General features: G+C 45.6%; 1 protein-coding gene across 4 annotated transcripts in view; it reads right to left on the reverse strand.

Moving 5' to 3' along the window:
• The window catches only part of WDR33 (WD repeat domain 33), a 466,488-nt gene extending 455,075 nt beyond the window's left edge, over nucleotides 1-11,413 (reverse strand). For 3 of the 4 annotated variants that reach the window (XM_033958831.1, XM_033958829.1, XM_033958830.1), the window contains exon 1: nucleotides 11,220-11,413. The gene's annotated coding sequence lies outside the window, so the exon portion shown is untranslated. The remainder of the gene's footprint in view (nucleotides 1-11,219) is intronic. The other variant, XM_033958832.1, reaches the window with a different exon arrangement.
• Between the last annotated feature and the right edge of the window lie 12,488 nt (nucleotides 11,414-23,901).

Genomic DNA, 23,901 nt, shown 5'->3' on the forward strand with positions numbered 1-23,901 from the left:
AGGGGGGGGGTTTCCTCCGTTTATATTCGGGTCAGCATTGACCTGCTCCCCTCCCAAACCTGTTGCAGGCCTCTGCTGGGCCTGCCGTGAGACCTGGAGGTCCAGCGGTGAGCCGGGACAGGAGGGATCCCTTCTGTCTCCTGTACCGGCCGACTCTACTAACTTTTAGCTCCCTCCCCCTCCCTGGTGTACCAACGGTGGGCCGTGACAGCAGGGATCCCTCCAGACCCTGTCCCAGATGATTCTAAGAATTTTTACCTCTCTCCCGCCTGCCCCGTGTACCTTTAGAATCCCTGGTGGCCAGTAGTGAACCATGGCAGGAGTGACCTTCTTTGCTCCTGCCTATAGAGCCACTAGCTGATTGGCTGCCATGAACTCATGGCAGTCAATCAACTAGTGGCTCTGCACAGCCTCTTTCTCCCCCCGCTTTCAGCATCTGGCTCACCTGCCTGTCCTCCCCTTTCTCTTTCCTGCTGTCTCCCACTTCATCCACTTGTCCTAGCATCTCTTTCCCTCCCTCCTTCATACTGTGAGGGAACACGAAGGATCACAGATCGTGCAGTCCAGCAACTCCCTCCCACCCGATTGCCGCGTCCCACCATCTCCATCCCCCTTACCTTATGTGGCGAATTTAATTGTTCTCCCAGCGGCTGCTTCAGTTGAATCTTCTCCTCTGACACAACTTCCTGTTTCCAGTTGCATAAGAGGAGAAGATTCAACTGAAGCGCGTGACTTGTTGAAAGCGTGCCGCTGGAAGAACAAAAATTAAATTCAGAACCGAAGGTGAGGGAGGAAGATGGCAGGACGTGGCGATCGGGCGGGAGGGGACTCCTAGAACACACGATCCGTGACTGCACGTGTACCCTTTACTGCACGGGGCGGTGAATGATTTTGTCCCCGTCCCCACAGCAACTATTTTTTCAATCTCCGTTTCGGCGGGTTACCCACAGCTCTATGCAGCTAGCCATGTGTATCAGCCACCGTGTCATTCTCTAATCCCAATTATAGATTCCACTTTGGTATCTGGCTATAAAAGCTCTTCATACTTATTTTGCAGAACAGTTGATTACTAGATTTCAGCAAAGCCTTTGACATGGTTCCTCATAGGAAACTCTTGAATAAACAACAGGCTGAAGTTAGGGCTCAAAATACTGAACTGGATTAGAAACTAGGTGACAGACAAGACGCCAGAGGGTGGTGGTTAATGGAATTCCCCTGGAGGAAGGAAAAGTGAGTACACTTCCCCCTCCCCATTCACGGTTTTGACACTTGCGATTTCACAAATTCGCGATTTTTTTTGGGGGGAGCACGTTCCTGCCTCTCTCCAGCCTTTCCCCCCCGACATCCTGGTCTTACCTAGTGGTCTATCAGGCTTTCGGAGCAGGAGCGATCTTCTTACGTTCCTGCCCCGTGTAGATCACCAATAGGAAATGGCTGCCGTGAGCTCCTGACGTAGTCTCGAGAGACTACAGGAACTCACGGCAGTTATTTCTTATTGGCGATATGCAAGGAGCAGGAGCGTAGGAAGATCGCTCCTGCCCCGAAAGCCCGCTAGACCACCAGGTAAGGCTAGAATGCTGGGGGGAAGGCGGGAGGGAGGTGGGGGTGGGTTAGAGCCGGTTGAGAAGATATTTGCGGTCCTCTATCCCCCGTAAATACCGAAGGAGAAGTGTAATAGAGTGCCTCAGGGAACGGTGCTGGGGCTGATTCGTTTCAATATAATGTATTTGTGAGCTACATTGTCAAAGGTTTAGATGGTAAGGCTTGCCTTTTTGCGGATGATGCAAAGATTTGTAATAGAGCAGACATCCCAGAGGAAGTGGAAAAAGGATCTGCAAAAGTTAGAAGAATGGTCTAATGTCTGACAACTAAAATTCAATGCAAGAAAGTGCACAGTGATGCATTTGGGGACTAGAAATCTGAGGGAGCAATATGCACAAGGAGGTGAGAGGCTGACATGCATGGATGGGGAGAGTGACCTTGGGGCGATAGTGTCCGAAGATCTGAAGGCAAAGAAACAGTACGACAAGGCAGTGGCTGTAGTCAGAAGGATACTGGACTGTATAGAGCAGGGGTGTCCAACCTGCGGCCCGAAGGCTGCATGCGGCCCCGTGAAGTATTTTGTGCGGCCCCGGTCGAGGGCAATGCAGCGAGTGTTTTCCTCTGCTGTCTCCTTTATCTTGCTGCAGCGTTTGCGCGTTTCTGCGGCCCCAGAAAATGTATTTTCAGCCAATGCGGCCCCAGGAAGCCAAAAGGTTGGACACCCCTGGTATAGAGGGAGGCGTAACCAGCAATAGAAAGGAGGTGATGATGCCCTGTACAGGTTATTGGTGAGGCCTCATTTGGAGTACTATGTTCAGTTTTGGAGACCGCATATGCTGAAGGATATAAGAAGACTTGAAGCAGTGCAGAGAAAGGCGATGAAAATGGTAAGGGGTTTGAGCCAAAAGGCGTTCAAGAAGAGTCTGGAAGAACTGAATATGTAGAGGACAGGAGGGACAGGGGAAATACAACACAGACATTTAAGTACTTAAAAAGCTATTAATACAGAAACAAATCTTTTCCGGAAAAGGGTAAAACCAGAGGGCATGAATTGAGACTCTGGGCTGGTAGACTCAAAAGTAGTGTTAGGAAATTCTTTTTCATGGAAAGGATGGTGGATGCCTGGAATTCCCTCCCTAGAGAGGTGGTGGAGAGTAGAAAATGACATGGTGACAGCTAGCCACGGGAAACCCTCAGGAATGGGGCGAAAAAAAGATTGGTAGACGCAGGTATGAGGACAAGGCCATTCACTGCCCCATGGAGCAGTGAATGGCCTTGTCCCCGCAGCAAAGTATCTGCCTTATGTTGCCTCCCTTCCCACCCCTCCTGGTCAGCAGCCTTTCTCGCAATCGCACAGTCCAGCAGCCCCTCCCTCCCAATCGCTACGGTCCGGGTACCTCCCTTCCCTTCCCTTTGCAGGTGCTTTTCAGAATAGAGGTTCTCTCTTTAAGCGGCCTGGACAACATAGCCATATGAGTTTGTTTTAAGTAAAATTCAATATCTGATGCACCTGAAGCAGCTAAGCTCAAGCTTGAACCATGTTTGACAGGGTTCTAATATACTCCAATTGCTGTACTGGGAATAGATGGGACTTGAGGTAGTTGACGATATGCCCTAGAAACTCTAACACCCGAGTAGGTCTTTGGACGGATTCTTGCGCACCTTCGATGTGCTTTTGACCAGCACAGAATTCTATAGAGTGCACCTAAAAAGGTCAGCTAGCTCAGGCCCATCAATACCTTTGTAGGCTGACTAGTTTGCTTCAGGCACTCTTGTTGTATATATCACAAATCAGAGCCATAGCTCCATGGTCTTAGTACACTGTATCTACTCCCTATGCAATTACACACACCATGGCAGCACCCCCTTCACAGTACAGAGTACCCCTTGCTTCTCTTCCAACAAATCTCCCTGCTCCCAACACACAGTTCAGCATCTTCACCTCTTTCTGAACCCCCACCCCAAGAATACAGTGTGTCTTTGTTTTTGGCATGAAAAACGGGTATGTAATCAATTATTTCCAGGAAACAGTTACTGCCAGTGTAAGAGCTCACAAACCCTGCTCAATCACCATCTTGCCTCCTATACCTATTATTTTCAATCTCAGATACTTTCTGATTGGGACATATCTGGATGTGGCTATAAGCATAGCTAATCGTTTTTCTAAATCACAAGAAGAGAGCCTAGGGAAACAGGGCTGTAGAGTCAGAGTTGGAGACAATTGTGGGTACCTGGAGTCGGAGTCGTGGATACCAGAAACTGAGGAGTCGGAGTCGAAGGATTTATCAACCAACTCCACAGTCCTGTAGGGAAATCATCCTGAATTATGACCAGAAATTTGTTTAAGGCCCTTGGGTCTAGGATGGGACAAAATATTAACGCACCCCCCCACCGATCTTCTTGAGCATGAGGAAGTCCTTGGAATAGAATCCCTTCCCTTATTCTCCTTGTGGAATGAGTTCAATCACATGGGCCTTTAAAAGGGAGGAGAGTTCCTCTGAAAGCACTTCCGACTGACAGCTAAAGTTGATGCAATTAGAAGGAAGTTGACACCAACTGAGGGTGTAACCCACCCAGACGATTTGCAAAATACACTGGTCTGAGGTTACAAGGGGCCACCTTTCCTAGGAATAAAAAAAAGGAAAAAAAAAATTTGTCTCCCTCCAGAACAGACAGAATTAAAAAGGAAGCATAAATCTTGTCCAAGGAGATCTGAGGCAATTTTTCAGGTAAAGAGTTAGGTGAGAAGAGCAGAACATTTATGGCATAGGACTAAAGCTGTAGGTCATGAGAGTTTTAAGTTACTTTTGATGGAATATTTAAGCCTATGTAAAAATGAAAAGAATTGTTATTATAAAGAATGAGTTGTAGGTGCTTTAAATCGGCCGTAAGAATTATTTGCTGCAGTCAAGTATTTGGTTGACAGGTATGATGGTGCTGTTGAATGTTATGATCTTGATGAAGAGAAATATGCACAGTTTTTAGTTGGCAAAATGGTGGGAAATCAACCTCACTCATTGGATGGTAGTTTGGTTGAGGAAATAGATAGTTGGGAAGATGGAGAGAATTTGATAATATAGATGAGAAAGAGGTGTGTAATGCAATTCGTAGTTGTACACCTACACGTGCTATCCAGGATCCATGTTCGTCATCTGTCATGAGACAGATGGCAGAGAAGGTGCGTCTCCTGAGATAACAAGAATAGTTAATAAATCACCGAAAGGAGTTTTTCCCAAGGATTGTAAACAATCCTTTGAAAACGGAAAGGCCTGAATACTAAGGTCATGAAAAATTTTAGACCAATTTTGATAGTACCTTTTATTGGTAAAGTCCTGGAGAAGATTGTTTTGCCTCAGTTGGATGATTTTGTGAAAGAAATTGACTGCTTGGACTGTAACCAATTTGGTTTCAGGAAAGCCCATAGTGTAGAGCAGTGGTCTCAAACTCAAACCCTTTGCAGGGCCACATTTTGGGATTTGTAGGTACTTGGAGGGCCTCAGAAAAAAATAGTTAATGTCTTATTAAAGAAATGACAATTTTGCATGAGGTAAAATTCTTTATAGTTTATAAATCTTTCCTTTTGGCTAAGTCTTAATAATAATATTGTCATTTATAGCTAAAGAGACATATGATCAAGAAACTGTTTTATTTTATTTTTGTGATTATGATAAACATACCGAGGGCCTCAAAATAGTATCTGGTGGGCCGCGAGTTTGAGACCACTGGTGTAGAGCTATTATTGACATCGTTATTAGATATTTTACGCTCAGGGTTGGACCAACATGTAACCTTTTGCTTGATATCCTTAGACATATCAAGAGCCTTTGAATCTGCAGATCTTCAGAAACTGTTGGAGACTGAAAGACCTTGGGGTAGATGGCACTGTCCTTAAATGGCTAAATTTGTACTTGATAGATCATTCTTTTCAAGTAAGGAATGGGACTAAGATTTCGAGTAACTTTCAGGTGAGGAGTGGAGTTCCTCAAGGTTCGGCACTTTCAGCGCTATTAATATTTATATGGCCACCTGTTTCAATCTTTAGGGGTCGAATACCGCATATATGCGGATGATATCATTTTTTTCTTCCCAGTGTATGTATGGGGAGATGGGTTAGAAAAGTTGCTGAGTAATTATATGAGTGAAATTACTGGATGGATGGAGAAGCAGGGTCTAAGATTGAATATAGAAAAGATTGAGGTAATCTTTGTGGGGAAACCTGACCATGTTAATTGGCCAAAAAAATTAAAAGTGATGGATGAGATATTATTGGGGAGGGAGTCCATGACAGTCCTGGGAGTAAAATTGAACCCAGGGCTTACTATGAGTTGTCAAGTTGTAAAAACAGTACAAATATGCTTTGCATAGATACACTTATTGTACCATGTGAAACCTATGCTATCACCATCTGACTTCCGTGCTGTTGTACAAGCAATGGTCTTGTCACGGCTGGATTACTGCAATGTCCTGTACCTGGGAATAACCAAGACCAGGTGCAGGGCATTACAGGTGGTCCAGAATGCCGCGGCCAGATTAATAACTGGAACATCAAGTTATGAGCATATCACTCCATATCTTCGACAACTGCATTGGTTGCCAATTGTGTTTCAAATTCAATACAAAGCAATTATGTTATGTCATCAATTTCTATATGGTACGATGCCTGAAATTTTTAAGAATATGATGTCTCATTATCAACCACAAAGATCCCTGCATTCTGAAAGTGCCGCATTGCTGAAAACAAAGGCTAACCCTAAACATGTAAAAACAAATGCCATGACTTTCACATGTGCAGGAGTCAAGCTATGGAATTTCCTTGTTGGCCAGATTCGAAAATGTGGAGAGAGGAATTCATTTAGGAAAATGTGGAAGACTCAACTATTTGTTGACACATTTTTCTGAGCAATTGATTTTATGTAAGACTGCTTGTAAACTGTTTTGGTAAAAACGGTATAGAAATTTTAAAAATAAATAAATACTTTCGCTACTCTCTGTTCAAACTGGTCAAAAGCTCATTCCCTACATAGACTGAGGAGCTGGCTGGGGCTTATATGTCCACTGCTGCCGAGAACATGAGTGTGGGGTCTGGGCCTGTTGTTGAGGTCAGGATGAAGATGCCTTTGAGCGTAGTAGGCACTTTTTTGACTCCTGCACAAAACTCACCAAGAGAGACTGCAGGAGTGGGCTGAGAAAGAGACTTAACGGTTATCAATTTTTTTTTTTTACGAGGTCTGTTATCTCTTCCACCTTGTCCCCAACTTTTCCTTAACTGCTGGTTTTAGGTCCGAGACATGTAGCCATGAGAGGCGAAACAAGCCAATACCTACAGAAGAAAGTTTAGATGCCTGAGCAAGATGTTTTCTGCTGCCATTCTGCTTAGGGGGCCATCTGGCAAAAGCGTGCATCCTGCTTCAGTGAAAGAGTGTCCGCAAACTCAAACATATCGCTCACCAAGAGCTTTCAATTAAATGCTTATGTAGAGCTAGTAGGACTAGAAGCAAGAAATGAGCATCAAGCCCTGAAAAACGTTTCTCCCAAAAGACTTCAGAGTGTGACTGTGCCTGCCTGCGAGAGCCAAGGCATGAGTCATCGAACTTCTGGCTCTTTTGAGAGTATATCTGACCACGATGGAGTGGTGCAGAAACTGTGGCTTCTTGAATTCAGGAGCCTTCTAGACTCTATATATGCAATCCACCTTCTTAGTAACAACCCACACAAGACAAGTCACCCAATTCTTCATCTGCGTATCTTTCAAGAACAGGCAATGTCACAACTTCCTTAGGAAGGGAATCAATTAAAAACATCCAATATTTCTGCCTGGGTTTGTCCTCAAACCCGAATTAAAGCTATGTGATGCAGGGTTTCACGTTGGGATTCACCGCCCAGGAAAAGGATCTAGCTGTCATTGTTGAGGATACGCTGAAACCTCAGCCCAGTGCGCTGTGGCTAGGAAAGCAAATAAAATGTTGGGAAGTAACAGTAAAGGAATGAAAAACAAAGATGAAAATGTTATAATGCCTTTGTATCAATCTATGGTACAGCCATACCTCAAACAGTGTGCATAATTCTGGTCACCATATCTTAAAAAGGATATAGCAGAATTAGAAAAGGGCAACAAAAATGATAAGACAGAGAAGGGCGATGAAAATGATAACGTAAGAATAGCCGTACTGGGTCAGACCAATAGTTCATCTAGCCCAGAATCCTGTCTTTGTGGTGGCCAATTTACAAATACTGTGCACAGAATTTTAAATTATTTTTGTGCAGAATTCCCGAAAGTAACACAAAAGACCATATTCTCCGAAACTTTCAGAGAAGAAATTGGTTAAATTAGAAACAGAGAAAAATGAAGGCAGATAGAGATATGGCAAGTCAGTCTACCCATCCATGCCATCTAATATCCCGTTTTCTTCCTTAGATATCCTATGTACTTGTTCCAAGCTTTGTTGAATTCATATATAGTATTTGTCTCCACCACTTGCACAAGAGAGGTCACTCCATGAATTCACTATCTTTTCCATGAAATAATATTTCCTCAGATTACTTCTGAATCTGTCCCTTTTGACTTTCATTCTATGCTCCCTTATTCCACAACTTTCTTCCAAAGTATACTTATTGAGATCTTTAAGTCTGTACTTACACACTTTATGATGAAGACCACTGACCAAGCCATCCTCTGGACCACTCCATCCTGTTTAAAGATGTGATCTCCAGAATTGTATTTTAAATGAGATCCGACTAGAGTTTTATACAGGGGCATCATCACCCCCTTTTCTCCTACTGGCAATTAATTGCTCTCTGTGCACCCAATCGTCCTTCTAGTTTTCCCCGTTGGTTCACAGAGGCACAGAGCTCCTTAATTCCACCTACAGTTAGTACCCAAGCACCAAGGGCCACCAGATCAACATGAAGTAGAGACACCCAGACCAATTAAGGTCATAAATAACTGTTTTGCTCAAAGGAGTAACATGAGAATATCAGCTGCTAACAGCCGGCAAAACCTCAAGGGAGCTCAAAAACTACTCCCGCCTAAAAGAGGAACATAGATACAGTATACTCCCCAGCCCCCAAGGTATAACTTGGAGACGCATGAAACAAACCGAGATAAGTCAGATGTAGAAGGACAGGGCGGAATTCTAGAATGTCACACCTATCTACTGGAAAAGAGCTTACCAGGGCAAGTACATAATCTCTTTTTCCAGTGCAAAGAATTATGCAAAAGAGGTTGAAAATGTTTTTCTGAGGTTCAAAAAAGCTCACCAAAAATTTAACGGAATGAGATGAAACTTGGCATGAGGGGGAAGTATGGTAAAAAATACCAGTTCTAAAATGGGTCAAATTGGTCTGGAACTTCCAGAGGGAAAAAAATACAAAGTCAGACCCAATGCATTTCTATAGGAGTTCCAGCAAGCATAGAAAAGTTAACAGAATGGGATGAAACTTAGGATTTGGGTGAACAGGAAACAAAGAGGTAGAGAAGAAAAATAGGAATTTGTAATTTAAACATTTATATTTCATCTTTTTATTCAGTGTGTGTGTAAAGTAGCTAATAATTTAGTTAAACATATTAAGACATACATCCACATAATTATCAGAAAGCAAACATCTGACAAACACTAACATAAAAATCAGAAATATAAAAACCATTTTCTAGCAAGTCTTATCTGCCCAATTTACCCCCCCTCCCACACACCTCTTTTACAAAACCATGCAAGTGTTTTTAGCGCTGATCACGGATAACAGCTCTGACGCTCATAGAATTCCTATGAGCAACTGAGCTGTTACTGCCACAGCTAGCGCTAAAAATTGTGCTATGGTTTTGTAAAGGGGGGAAGTTAGTCTTTTTCATGAGGAAAGGAGTCTTAGTGACTGGTGCTGGGAAGGAGGAGGAAAGGGATTTCAGAGGAATGACTTGGGCATGATGGGCAAAGGGATAGGGGAAGAAGGATCAATGAGGTATAGGGGAGGATATGGAGAACTGTGAAGCAGAGGAAGGAGAGATATGGGATTACATGATGGGAGGGGGGAGGAAGTGAGGATCCTGAAGTTGAAAGAGAAATTCAGGATTAGAAGGAATGATACCTCCATCCTCTCACTCAACTCCAGAAACCCTCTGACCCCTTTGTTCTCTCCTTGTCACCTTTAAACTCCATTCACACCTCAAACACACTTCTGATCCCTACTCACCCCTACCCAAAGCACCATCTCTGATCGTCTCTCCCCTGCCCCTCCTTGAACTTCCTCACTCTATCCACTTCCAGCATCCATTCCACCCTCTTAAACCAGCTCCCTGCACACCCCCTCTAATATCTTTCAATTGCAAACTCTTCCTTTCGTCCCCAACCAACCTGAACCCCAATGATCCTCCTCACTCATTTTCATTCTTCCTGTACTCATTCCAGATATTCCCTCAGTCACTTTCTCCTCACTCACATTCTGCTCTTTAATCCCATTCCCTACAGTCTTCTGAATTATCTCCACTACCACATTGCATTAGTCACTTTCTTTCCTACACCCCTCCTCTCCACAATTCAGGGCTTGGAATAAAGCAGCAGCACAACACAGGAGGATGACAACGTGTATCTGCAATTTGATTTCTATCCATTTATTGTTACTCATTCTTCATCATCTTAGTTCTCTCTTCCATCTCATTCTTTTATGGTGATCTTCTCCCTTTCTTTTCTTTCTTAATATGCATGTAAACCTGACTGACTGGCTGACTGCATACATGAAAGTAGTAAATGCAAATTTATATCATAAATATTAATTGTGGATACCCTGAAAATCTGACTGACTGGGTGTACCTTAAGGACAGTACTGCTGATATGGAACACTCCGATACAAATTTCATGCAGTTGGTTTTAATTGTAATATGCTACCCCCACATTTCCTTAAATCAAACTGTTTTAGAGTGGTTACCTACAGTATAATGAATAAATCTACAGTATAATGAATATGATCACAGTACAGTATTAAAATAAATTGTCTTAACAATATGATGTATATCAGATCTGGGGACTGAGAAAAACAATACCATCTGGGGTAACAATGAGTCATTTAAAAGTCTAGTTTGAAAAAGAAAATAAAGCTAGCCTCTCCGCATTCAGGACTTCTCCCAGCTTTGTTTAAATCCAGTGCCCATACATGAGGAATGAGGAAAGTCGAAAGGCCACCATTCCGATCCTCAGTCCTGCACCATCCTTCAACTTGTCATTAAACATAACATGATAATAACCCTAAACTGAACCTAATAATGCCTTCCTAACTTTGGAAATGATCAGCGCCAACTGAGTAGAACCAGAATATGCTTAGAATCCGGTTGCCTAAGGCCTACCTCCAATGACCCGGAAATTAGATTTAAGTGTAAACAGCAAACTTCCTGTGCATATTAGCAATTCAGGCCAAGGCCTAAACCCTACGACCCATAGTATCTCCCACGATTCTCACCTCCTGCTACCAAAATTATCCCAGTAACATCTCTGTATGCGAGCGAGACCCAGCTCTGGCCCCCTTTGCTCCAGGTTGTGCAGATCTCATTTGGTAGTCATTGCCTGACATCTCCAGGCCCGTTTTATTCAGCTGCTTTCTCTCTCACACTCTCACTCACACATTAGCGGTTAGAACTATAATGGCGGCTCCTCTGGTCCCGCAGTGCGCCGCTACTGCTTCAGAACACTCACCGCTCAGCTCTACGCGTGCTGAGGTACACAGCCTACGCCAAACCGAAACCGAAGCCACTTTCACCTTCTTTTTCTTCGGATACTTGATACTTCTCCACTCTAAATCACTGGGAAAACGCTGCGTCTCAATAACTACCGCTTGCCGCCATGTTCTCTTGCCGTCAGCGCTTCCAATGCAACGCTTAACGTCATGACGCACCACGTAACACCTATAGTTATACGCCAGAGCTACCCGGCAGTAGTGTGGTGAGACAAGAGGGTTTTTTGAAAGAGGCGTAGAGTGGTTTCCTTGCTGTTGTACCTGGAGAAAAGACATTTCTAAGTAGGCCAATGGTTACTAGGACAAAAACGTTGGGAACTGAATTCAGTATTGCATATCATTGTGAGTATCGATAAATCACTTAATCCTCCATTGCCCCAGGAGCAAAACTTAGATTGTAACCCTACTAGGCAGAGATGCTAAGGGTGAACCATTCCAAAAAGAGATATTTTTTTTCAAATGGTACATCCAGGGTATAAATCTAGAATGATTTAAGCGTAACATTGCTTTGCGAATTAATCAAGGCACCAAATTCCTTAGTCCTCGGTAGCCTACCATTTTGCCCAACTAAATTGCCTTCTTCCGTTGCCACATCTATCTTAATCACTGCGTCTCCTCTTAACCCTTTTATTTATCTGAAATTGCTTCCTTATGCAGTTGTATTCCCTTCCCCTTCTGCCCTATCTGCTCGCTATGAGTTACACCTTCCAATTGATAAGATGTATCTAATACTTACCTTCCTATCTTTGGACATCTTAAATTGTAAATCGCCTTGAACCAGTATTGGATGAGTGGAAAGGGGTAAAACGCGGACCTCATGGATCTTAACTGCAGGTCCTTAAAAATCTTCATTTATTAACAACTGAGGTTTCAGATTTCATGTCTGCAGGTCCGTATTTTAGTCCCTCATTCCACTGCTGTAAATGTTGCCGTTTCTAACCCCACGAATCTGTGCTGGCAGTCTTATAATAATTAATTTGAGGAAACACTTCAGCTAAGGGAGGTCTGCGTTTTACCCCAGAGCTGCAGCAGGAAAATGTATTTTTGCTTGGTTCAAGCCGGTCTTGAACCCAGATTTGCAGGGCCCAGGACAGCTACACTAACCTCCAGGCTACTTTCGTAGCTCCTGAAATAATAGTTTGCCTCTTTTAGTCTCGGTAAATGGTCTGACAGACCTCCATGACATTCTAGCTCTGATCCTAATATTTTTCCCTCCCTATGCTGAAACTAAAAGTGGCACTGACCTCAGAGCAAATGTATTGCCACTTTTAGTCTCAGCATAAGGAAGGAAAAGTATTAGGATCCATCAGAGCTAAAGTGTCATGTTGGCCTGTCAGAGCCATAACCTATGCTGAGTAGTGCTGCCCAATTCACGATTCAAATCGATTTAAAACAAAAATCGGCCTCCCGATTTGGTGACTGACCCTCGTCCCCTAAAGCAGGAGCGGCAGCGCTGCCTCTTGCTGGCTGGCCGCTGCCGCTCCTGCTTTAGAGGGCGAGGGAGGAGGGTCAGTTGGGAAGTGCTGGTGTCCGGCTTCCCCCCTAGCCTCCTGCTGGTATCCAGCTTCCCCCCTGGCCTCCCGCGCATCCATTTACCTCATTTTAGCAGCCTGCAGAGAGGATCGCTTGTGCTAGTAATCTCTGCAAGCTGTTATAGGCCTTCGGAGCAGTTTCCTCTGCCGCAATCCTACCTCTTGACATCAGAGGAGGGGTGGGACCATGGCAGAGGGAAGACAGCTCCCAAGGCCTATAGCAGCTTGCAGAGATCGCTAGCGCAAGCGATCCTATCTGCAGGCTGCTGAAATGAGGTAAATGGATGCGCAGGAGGTCAGGGGTAACAAGCAGGCCTTAAGGGGTGACAGGCCTTCAGGGATAGTAGCACAGGCCTTCGGGGGGGGGGACAGACCTTAAGGGGAGGGGGGCCCTGGTGTAGAAGTACACAGAGGGAGGGAAGGGGGGGTTCAAAGAGACGTGCATATGCTGGACTTTGGGGGGAAGAAATAGTGGGTCTAAAAAGAGAGGAGAGGGAGAGAGATGGTGGACAATGGGATTTAGGAAGGGAAGGAACAAAAAGGGAGAGAAGTTGGACACAAGGGATGGTGTGGAGGGGGGATAGAGATACTGGCTAGGAGGGTAGTTTGGCGGATTGTTGGCAAGACACTTGGGGAGGGGATGCTCCTACCCCTTTCAGCCGGCTTTTGAGCAGGAATGGACTTTTGAAAACTATTTTCTGATTCCCTCTTTGACTTGGCCTGACCAGGAGAGCTAGCTGCCTTGTTTTGATGTGCGGGGCTGGCTGTCTTGGGTCTCTTTCACTATTATGTGACCCTCTGTGTTTGGCCTTTGTGCCCAAGGGCTGGGATGTTTTCCTGTCCTCTGTTCTCCATTGTTTTATTTTATTTTAGTTTGGTCATGGCTGTGTCTGGTGCTTGTGGTTGGAGCTGCGTGGGGGGGGGAGGGTTGGGGGAGGGTGTGGGGGGAGTGTGAGCATCTGTGTTTGACTGTGGTGAGTGTTGGTGACATGGGAGTGGGGTCGCCAGTGTGGATGGGGGAAGAGGTGGTGGAGATGCGGGAGGGATGGGGGGTGGGTTATTTTGACTGTAGGGGGGGGATCTGTTTGAAGAAGTTGACAGTTGAGTTGGTGGGTAGTTTGGGGTATGGGTTGCATCCTAGGAATCTGGCTCAGCATGAATTTTTGTTTGAGTGGACGGAGCGCCGGCTCGGCTGGGAAGCTGGTGCGGCCGTCCCGTATGATCTTTGGTCTTTTTTGTGTATTTTGGTTATATCTGGTTATTATGCCTGGGGTTAAGATTGCTAGCTTTAATGTAGATGGGTTGCACTCTCCTGTTAAGCGTAGTAAGGTACTTCAATACTGTAGGAAATTACAGGTGGATGTCTTGCTTCTCCAAGAGACACATCTCAACGCGTCTGAGCATGCTAAGCTCCGCAGGGACTGGGTGGGTGAGCTTGTCTTTGCTTCCTTTAATAACAGACAGAGGGGTGTAGCTGTGCTTTTCCATAAGAAACATACTTGTACTATGCACAAACTGATTTCGGACTCTGAGGGCCGGTATGTAATTTGGGCAGGGGTGTTTCAGGGAACGAAATATGTTTTTTGCTCTATATATGCCCCTAATGTGTATTCTCATCGTTTTTTCTCTGTATTAGTTGCAGCCCTTGCTCCCTTTTCCGAGTACCAACTGGTGCTTGGTGGGGATTTCAATATTACTGCTGACCCCCTAATTGACTGTAAGCCTCCCAGGCCTCGTTTACCTCAAGGGGACCATAAGGGGATCAACTTTGTTACTTCGCAGTTGGGCCTTGTGGACCTTTGGCGCACGCTCCATCCAGACGAATCTGATTTTACTTTTTACTCCCCAGTGCATAAAGCACACAGTAGATTGGATTATTTGCTAGTTGCCCCACCCCTTCTGTCAGGAGTCCGGAGAGTGATGATTGAGGATGGAGTACTTTCCGATCATCACATGGTCTGGATGGAGCTTCTTGATCGCCAGGCGCCCCAGAGGACCTTGTCGGGCTGGAGAATGAATCCCACTTTGTATGAGGATAAAGATTTCCGCACTTTCTTGGTAAAACAATGGGATTCTTATCTAGCCGATAACCCCTCTTGTGATGTTTCCGAGGTGGTATACTGGGAGGCTAGTAAAGCTGTTTTAAGGGGTAAAATCATAGCTTACACCTCCCATAAGCGGAAGGTACAGGATAAGACACTGCTGGATCTGTCCCGTCAGCTGGGTCAGGTGCGGGGGGAGCTGCATAGAAAGAGTTCCATAGCCCTCAAGAATCAATACACGGAGCTGCGCCGTCAAATTAATGATTTGCTGGCGCAGAGGGCCCTAAGGGATATTCAGATGTATAAATATCGTTTGCATAGGTGGGGCAACAAGGCGGGGAAGTTGTTGGCCTCCTTGGTTAATCACAGGGCCCGTAGGCAACATATTTCCAAAATCTGGGCTCCTGATGGCTCTGAGGCAACTTCGCCCGAGGCTATTCAACAGAGCTTTGTACAGTTTTATCAGGCACTGTATGATCGGGGGAGCTGTGACACTGAGCAGAGAGCAGAGTTTTTTCGCGACCTTCCCCTTCCCGAGCTGTCCCAGGCCCAGAGAGATGCACTTAATGCTCCAGTGCAGGGCATTGAGATCCAGAGAGCTATACGGGCTTTAAAGCTTGCGAAAGCTCCTGGCCCGGATGGGCTGGGCCCCGAATATTACAAATTGCTAGGGGAGAAGATTATTGGTCCCTTTCAGGCTTTATGTCAGGCCATGTGTGAGGGGGGTTTGTCTCCGCATCGGCTCACTCATGCCCATATTGTTGTATTACCGAAGCCTGGAAGGGCGGAAGATCAGCTGGGGTCCTATCGGCCTATATCCCTGTTAAATCAGGATATTAAGCTCTTCGCGGCCATTATGGCTGCACGACTTGGCAAGGTCTTGCCCGGTCTGGTTCACCCGGACCAGGCCGGGTTTGTCCCAGGGCGGTATTCGTCTGCTAATGTTTTGCGAGCCCTATCTGTGCTTCAAAACCCGGCGATGTTACGGAGACACCAGGGTCAGGAGAATGCCCTTATTGTAAGCCTGGATGCGGAAAAGGCATTTGATAAAGTTCTCTGGGATTATCTATTCTGGATTTTACCACAGATGGGTATCTTGGGGAGCTTTCTGGCCGGGGTTCGTTCCCTATATGAGCAGCCGACTGCACAGATCTTGGTGAATGGGGCGCTCACCTCCTCCTTTTCCTTATCTCGAGGCACGCGTCAGGGATGTCCGCTCTCTCCTATGCTGTTCGTATTGGCCCTTGAACCTCTAGCGATTAGGATCAGGCAAACTACAACTCTGCGGGGTATACATCTGGGGACGCAAGAATTTAAAATCAATTTGTTTGCTGATGATATGCTTATATTTTTGGGGGATGTTATTACGGGAGTGCCTGCACTAATCCAAATTATCCAACAATTTGGCATGTTTTCCGGTCTGAGTATTAATTTTGAAAAGTCGGAAGCTCTGGCGGTCCACTCGCACTGTGTGGCTCATCATGACCCTTCTTTCCCGTTAAAATGGTCTGGGGGCACGCTTAAATACCTGGGAGTGTTTTTGCATGCGGACCCGCGGGTGGTATATAGAAAAAATGTACTAGACAAACTAGATGCGGTTGGAGCGCTTTGCAAGCGGTGGATGGACTTTCCGATTTCCTTTCTCGGTCGCGTTGCCCTTTTTAAGATGGTCCTCTTGCCAAAGTTGCTCTATCCTCTGCAGATGGTGCCTCTGTGGGTCACATGTAGAGATCTTAGGAAATATAAAGGCATTGTTTCCTCTTTCATATGGCGCTCTAAACGGGCGCGAATTGGTTACCCAAAGCTTATTAGAGAGCGGTCTCAGGGAGGGGTAAATCTCCCGGATCTTCGTCTCTATAACGTGGCGGCTTTGCTTCGTTGGGTGCACGAAATCTATACGGGTGAGACTAAGTTTGCCCCGCGGGGATTTTGGTCCATGTTGGCGGACTCGGTATCAGTGTTCAATCTCTTGAGACCCGGGGCTGGCACTTGTGCTTCCTTGTTGCGACCTTTGCGGACCGCTTGGGGTTGGTGGCGCAGAGAAGTGGGGGGTTCGTCGGGCCCCTCCCCTTTCTTGGAGTTTGTGGCTAATCCTGCTTTCCCTGCGGGTACACATGGTTTCTTTGTGCGGGCTAGCAGATCCGGGTGCCGATTTGTTGGCCAGCTTGTGGAGCTGGGCTCGGGGCGACTGCCGGATTTTTTTGCATGTCAGGAACACTGGGCGTGGAATGCAGGGTCCGTACTGTTCTATCTCCAACTTCGTAGTTATTGTTCTTCGCTTCGGCTGCCGTCCGGGGAGTTGCCCTCCTTTTCCCCGCTGGATAGGGCTTTTCTCTCCCTCTCCCTTGAATTTAACTCGCTCTCGGCTTGGTACAAACTGGGGAGAGATTGGAGGCCTGCTGAGGTTTTTCTGTCCCGAATGGCGGCTAGCTGGAGCTCTGAGTTGGGTGAAGAGGTTACGGTTGCTGAGTTGTCCCAATGCTTTGCGGATGGTGCGGGGGCGACTCCTAACGTTGCTCTACATGAGATTCATCTTAAGATCGTGCATAGGGCGTATGTAACCCGCTGCGTTGGATACACTATGGGCCTGTGGCCTGATGCCTTTTGTACCCGGTGTCCTGCTCTCAAGGGGACGCTAGTGCATCATTTTTTGGAATGCTCTTTGGTGGGACCGCTGTGGGTACGTGCACTTCAAGAGGTGGAGGATGTTTTGGGGTGTTCCCTGGAATGGTCGTACAAGACTCTGCTGCTTGGTGTCACGGATCCCCTAACTGAGGCTGGTGTGTCTGCGCCTTTGCAACGCTTTGTGCTGGTGGCCCTTGGGCTCGTTAAGAAGCTAATTCTGCAGCACTGGGTGGGTAGTGTGTGCCCTACGTTTCAACAATGGAGAGCTAGTATGTCCCAGATGGCGGTTTGGGAGAGGCAACGTAAGAAGGATGCCACTAGCTGGCAATCAGTGGCCTATGTGGCGTGCTGGGACTCGTTCTAAGTTGGGTCGGTTCCTTGGGATGCAAGGGGAGGGGGGTGGGGGGACCTGGGGCGGGGGGAGGGAGGGAGGTTTGTTTTCCTGTTGTTCTGTTTCAAACGTGAAAAATGTGACCTTTCACGAGAGGGCTATGTTTGAATGTCTAATCTCTGGCCTAGCAGTATTGTATACCTGATTATTGTATCTATGCTGTTCTTCTCTTTTGACTTGGTTGCTGATTGTTCCTCTTGTGAATGGTTCATTCAATAAAAATATTTTCAAAAAAAAAAAAAAAAAAAAAAAAAAAAAAAAAAAAAAAAGGAGGGTAGTTGGGAAAAAAAAGGGAGAGATGGTGGACCCCGGGGTGGTGTGGAAGGAGGGAGAGATGCTAGATGAAAGGGTAGTTGAGAAAAGGTGGATCTGTGGATGGAGATAAAAAAAAGGAAAGATGCAAGAGCTCTGGGGGAGGGAAGGGAAACGGAAGGGGAGGACAGAGATAGAAGATGGATGGGTAGCACAGAGAAAGAAGGAGACCCTGGCAAGCAAGTTATCAGAAGACAACCAGAGCCTGAGACCAAGAAGATTTGAATAATGACCAGACAACAAAAGGTAGAAAAAATTATTTTATTTTTTGTTTTGTGATTACAATATGTCAGATTTGAAACATGTATCCTGCCAGAGCTGGTGTTGGACCGCAAACGTGAGCTAGGATTTAACAGAGAGAGGAAAAGTCTTTTTTGTTTGTTTATTTTTATTACACCACAGCGCCAGTGTGGTTAGGAGCAGGAAAAGGGGGTGAAGAGGCTATAAAAGGGGTGAAGAAGCTATAAAATAAACCCACCAGGATGTTTGAAAAAAAAAAAAACACCCAATTGGGCAAGAAAATTGAATCGAAAAATATTCAAAATTTTTTTTCTGAATCGGGCAGCACTAATGCATGGACCTCAGGGCAAAAGTTAGAGATGGTAGATATATAATTATATTGTATGGGAGTAAGATTGTTACTCTAATCTTTATGCTCCTGATGTATATTCTCATAAATTTTTCTCTAACTTGCTCTCTCATCTTTTGGGATATTCAGATTATAAACTAGTAGTTGGGGGAGACTAACATCACCTCAGATCCTTTGCTAGACTGCTGCCCTTCTAAAAAATGCCCTAAGGACCATGATACTAAAGGGGTCAATTTTCTAATCCATCATCTGGAGTTGTTGGATATTTGGAGAACGCTTCACCCTTATGATCAGGAGTACACTTTTTTACTCCCATGCCCATAATGTATATGCCAGACTGGATTACGTATTGGTTACTAAATCTATGTTCTATTCAGTGCGCGACTCAAAGATCTATGAACCTACAGTGTTGGATCATGCGCCAGTGGGTGTGTCCCTGCCATTTGCATCCTTTGCAAAAGCCACTTTGTGGTGCCTTTCCACTCAATTGTATAATGATCCAGACTTTCGAGTTTTCCTTAGAGCAAAGTTGGTGGTCACATCAGAGGGGCTGAGTTTTGGGCTCTTAGGAGTTGATTAGCACCCTGCGCCAACCTTGCTCTTAGGTGTTCAGGAATAATGCCAATTGCCCATATATTACCAGACCAATATTATTTATTAATATTAACCGTAAATATGTGCAGTGGAGACCCTTCAGGTATGAAAATTGCACCTCTCTTGAAATAATGCATGGTCTCCGATTCTATACTGGTGCATTCCTTTATATCTTCACCCTGACCAATATAACATCACTCCTCATTGACCAATCAGCCAACAGAGGCTGTCCTTAGGTTTTTTGAACAAAGAAATTCCTTTTAACATAGTTACAAGCTCAAAGAAAAGTTTTACAAATCATATTTTTGTTTACATCAATTTTTGAATGCGCAACACATTATAACATACCCAATGAACACTTTGTAATTCTGAAAAAGTTTAAATCAAACCAGCCTTTCTGTGTATGGAGCACCCATGTTTTGGAAAAACTGACAGCTTCAAATTTTACTTACACACACAAGAAAGGGGGAAAAAAAACCCCAGTTCCTATGCTGGAGGTCAAACTAGCTGACCTTTCCCTACTCTGGGCCTCTAGAGGGTTTCCATGTTCACCATTCCTTCAGTCTCGTCATAACTAGCTCCAGATGTTGCTCTTAGGCTCTCTTAAAGTTTCTTGAATCTTATATATGTAAAACATTTGAAATTAAATACAATCATTCTATCACACATCTTGCATTCCACATATAGGGATCCCTTCACACGCAACACGGTATATTGTATTCATAAGATACATATAACTATTGTATTTAAAAATGTGAAACCCTATATCTTCCACAAGCCAGACTGAGAGGTCTGGCAATAATTAGAGCCATGAAATCAAGGCAGGAAACTGCACAAAGACAGAGAGAGAGAGACAGAAACATGGAGGCAGTTTAATACCTCTATGTGTGCATTATATATATCTATACCTGATTCCCCTTATGGTCTTGCTTCATCCAGCAAAGTACATACAGAAAATATTATTATGCTTTTTCTTATCTGTAGTGTTTTTCTGTTATTCTCTAATGTCATTTTTCTGACCTTTGCCACAACCATATTCACTTTGTTTATATTTGTATACCAACTTTTCATAGGTTTTTATTGGGCATGGCCGTAACTTTCACATGTGCTTCTAACTAGATTTACCCAGAATCACACAAAAAGCAGGTGTTATATGTAGAAAAATCCACAACATACTGCACAAACACGTCTTGCACAATATCCATTCCATTACCGCATTATAGCGTCCCCTACCAGCCAGCCAGCGCCACTACTCAGAGTGAGTGTTGATAGTTCCTCCTCCTGATTTGGGGAAAAGGCCAGTTTTAGGTGATAGGAAGAATAACCTACTGCCGCGAGGAGGGAAGCAGAGCAAGCGGCGGCTGTAGCAGCAGGAGAGCGGGTGAGAGTAGGCAGGCGAAGGAGAAGGCAGGGGATGGTGCGAGCAAGGAGCGGGTAGCGGCGAGAGTTAGCTCCGCCCACCCGCACCGCGTCACCACCGACGTCAGCACCCGGACTCCCCCCTTAATAGGAAGGGAGCCAAAGGCGCTCGCCTTAGCGAGACCGCCTTTGCGAAGAGCCTTAAGAAGAGCTGAACCACTTCACCCAAGAACGCAAGGAGAGACAGCACGGTAAGGGGTTGCAAACGCACCGGAGGAAAGACACATACAGGCAAGTGAAGCAAAGGGACAGGAGGCACTGAAGGCAGAGAACAGGCAGGTCCAGGGGGGCCGCACTCACACAAAACCAAAAGAGAAGCAGCAGGCGCACAGGGTGCGGAACAGAAGACAGACAAAGGGCAGGCCTAAGAGGTAGCATACACAGAGAGAACACACACAATCAGAGGGAACACCCAAAAACAAAAGGCAGCGGTGGACGGTTAAGAAAGGCAAACTCAAGCAAAGGTTCTGACAGGCAGAGAGGGCTAGGAAGAGCAGGGCAGCGCGCACGCACAGACGGAAGGAAGCATAAGACGAGGAAGATCAGGAATAGCCTAGATCAGGAATGAGCACGCAAGCAAGGAGTGTAGGAACTTCTAGAAGGCGGACAAGTATGGAAGCTGCAGGAGCCCAGGGTTTGAGCTTCCCAGTGTACTGCACGGACTGTCACATGTACGACTACCTCCCCTCGGGGAGACAGTCGTATGTGTGCGTATGATGTCAGGAACTGAAGAGCTTGAAGAGTGAAGTCCATCATCTGAAGCACAGGATCCAGGAACTGGAGGGACTCTACAGCTCAGAAGACCCATTCCTGACTACCGATTACCCCACGGGAGAGAGGCACATTGAGGAACAGGTCAGGGAACTTGAGAAGTTCATCGAGGACGCCTACAGAAGAGCAGAAGAACAGGAATCCGAGCAACACACATACACGGAGGATGCACGAAGCGGAGGACACGAACTATCCGGCACCAAGGAAGAAGGATCCCAGGGAGAGCACTCGCAGGAAGAAGAGGCAGGAACCTACCAGCACCTAGAGAGAGAAGAAATGAGATCCACCAAGGACACTGATCTGCGACCACAGCGGAGACTGAAAGAAGGGAAATCTGCAATCCTGGTGGGAGACTCAATCTTGAGACAGGTGGACAGTCACATAGCAGGAGGGAGAGAGGATCGGCTGGTGACCTGTCTCCCAGGAGCAAGAACCAAGGACATTATCAACAGAATCGACAGGATCCTGGAAGGAGCAGAGACGGAAGAGACGGCAGTGATTGTCCACGTCGGGACAAACGATGTCGCCAGGAGAGACTACAGCAGGAAGGCACTCACCGAACAGTTCAAGATCTTGGGAGGGAAGCTGAAGATGAAGACTCGGAGGATAGCATTCTCGGAGATCCTACCAGTACCGAGGGCAGATGTGAAGAGGCAGACGGAACTACAATCAATCAATGCGTGGCTGAGGAGATGGTGTGAGGAAGAAGGATTTCACTTCGTGAGGAACTGGACGACGTTCTGGGGCAAGAACAAGCTCTACAGGAAAGATGGACTACACCTGAGCATGATGGGAACTAGACTACTAGCAGGCAACGTCAAGAGAGGAATAGAGCAAGCTTTAAACTGAGAGGAAGGGGAAAGCCGACAGTCGACCAGGTGTTGATGATTCGGAAGACAGTATCCCGAAAAGATACTGAGTGGGAAAAGTGCTGGGAAGATACCATGTATGTCAAGCAAGCAACGAAATACCGAAGGAGCCAGACAAATCAGGAAAGGGACATGAGGAATCTACTACATGGGGAAGAAAATAAGGGCCAAGGAGAAGGGAATGAACGTAAAGAGGAAAAATACCACGCACCACAGGGGGAGGACAAGAGAGACAATAAGCAAAAGTCTGTAGAACGAGAAGAGGACGGATCAAATGATGAATTGCAAGGGAAAATAACAAGAAAACAAAACTATCGAGACTTAAACTGTATGTACACTAATGCAAGAAGCCTGGGGAACAAAATGGGAGAACTAGAAACCAGGGCCAAAGATGAAAATCTAGACATCATAGCAATCACGGAAACTTGGTGGAACGAGGACAACAAATGGGACACAGCACTACTAGGGTACAAGCTATACTGAAGAGACAGGATACACCAGAAAGGAGGAGGAATAGCACTTTACGTAAGGGATACCATTCAATCGACCGGAGTGGACACAGCAACAACAAATGGCCATTTGGAATCAATATGGGTTAAAATACCAGGAAGAAAGGGAACCAAACTAAAGATGGGACTGTACTACCACCCACCCGGGCAATCAGAAGCAATGGATGAAGAATTGAGAGACGAGTTGAGGCGAGAATGTAAAAACGCAAACACCATAGTTATGGGAGATTTCAACTACCCAGGGATTGACTGGAGACATGGAGCTTCAAAATGTTCAAAGGAATCGGAGTTCCTAGAGGCTGTGCGGGACTGCTACTTGGAACAGCTTGTCAAGAAGCCAACACGAGGGACAGCTATTCTGGATTTAATCCTCAATGGACTGGGAGGACCTGCCCAAGAAGTAGAAGTAGTAGGACCTTTAGGGAACAGTGACCACAACATTATCCAATTCAAAGTGGTACTAAGTATGCCAAAGGGGAGGAGAACCATTGTAACAACGTTCAACTTCAGGAAAGGGAACTATGATGCCATGAAACAAATGGTAAAGAGAAAACTCAGTAACAGCTCCAGAAAGGCACAGACGGTGGACCAAGCCTGGACCTTATTCAAGGACACGGTGAACGAGGCACAAAACCGGTATATACCCAGATTTAGAAAAGGGTACAGAAAGAATCAAGCATAAGACCCAGCATGGTTAACCAAAGAAGTTAAGAAGGTGGTAAGAGATAAGAAAATATCCTTCAGGACGTGGAAAAAGGAAAAAACCGAGGAAAATTGGAAAGAGCACAGGAAGCACCAAAGAGAATGTCACCGCGCAGTCAGAAAAGCAAAGAGAGAGTATGAAGAGAGACTTGCAAAGGAGGCACGGAACTTTAAACCTTTCTTCCGATATGTGAAAGGGAAACAGCTGGCAAGGGAGGAGGTGGGACCCCTGGACGAGGGGGACAGGAAAGGAGTAGTAAAGGAGGAAAAAGAAGTAGCGGACAGAT

Source organism: Geotrypetes seraphini, chromosome 9 (assembly GCF_902459505.1).
Source record: "Geotrypetes seraphini chromosome 9, aGeoSer1.1, whole genome shotgun sequence".
Taxonomy (NCBI): domain Eukaryota; kingdom Metazoa; phylum Chordata; class Amphibia; order Gymnophiona; family Dermophiidae; genus Geotrypetes; species Geotrypetes seraphini.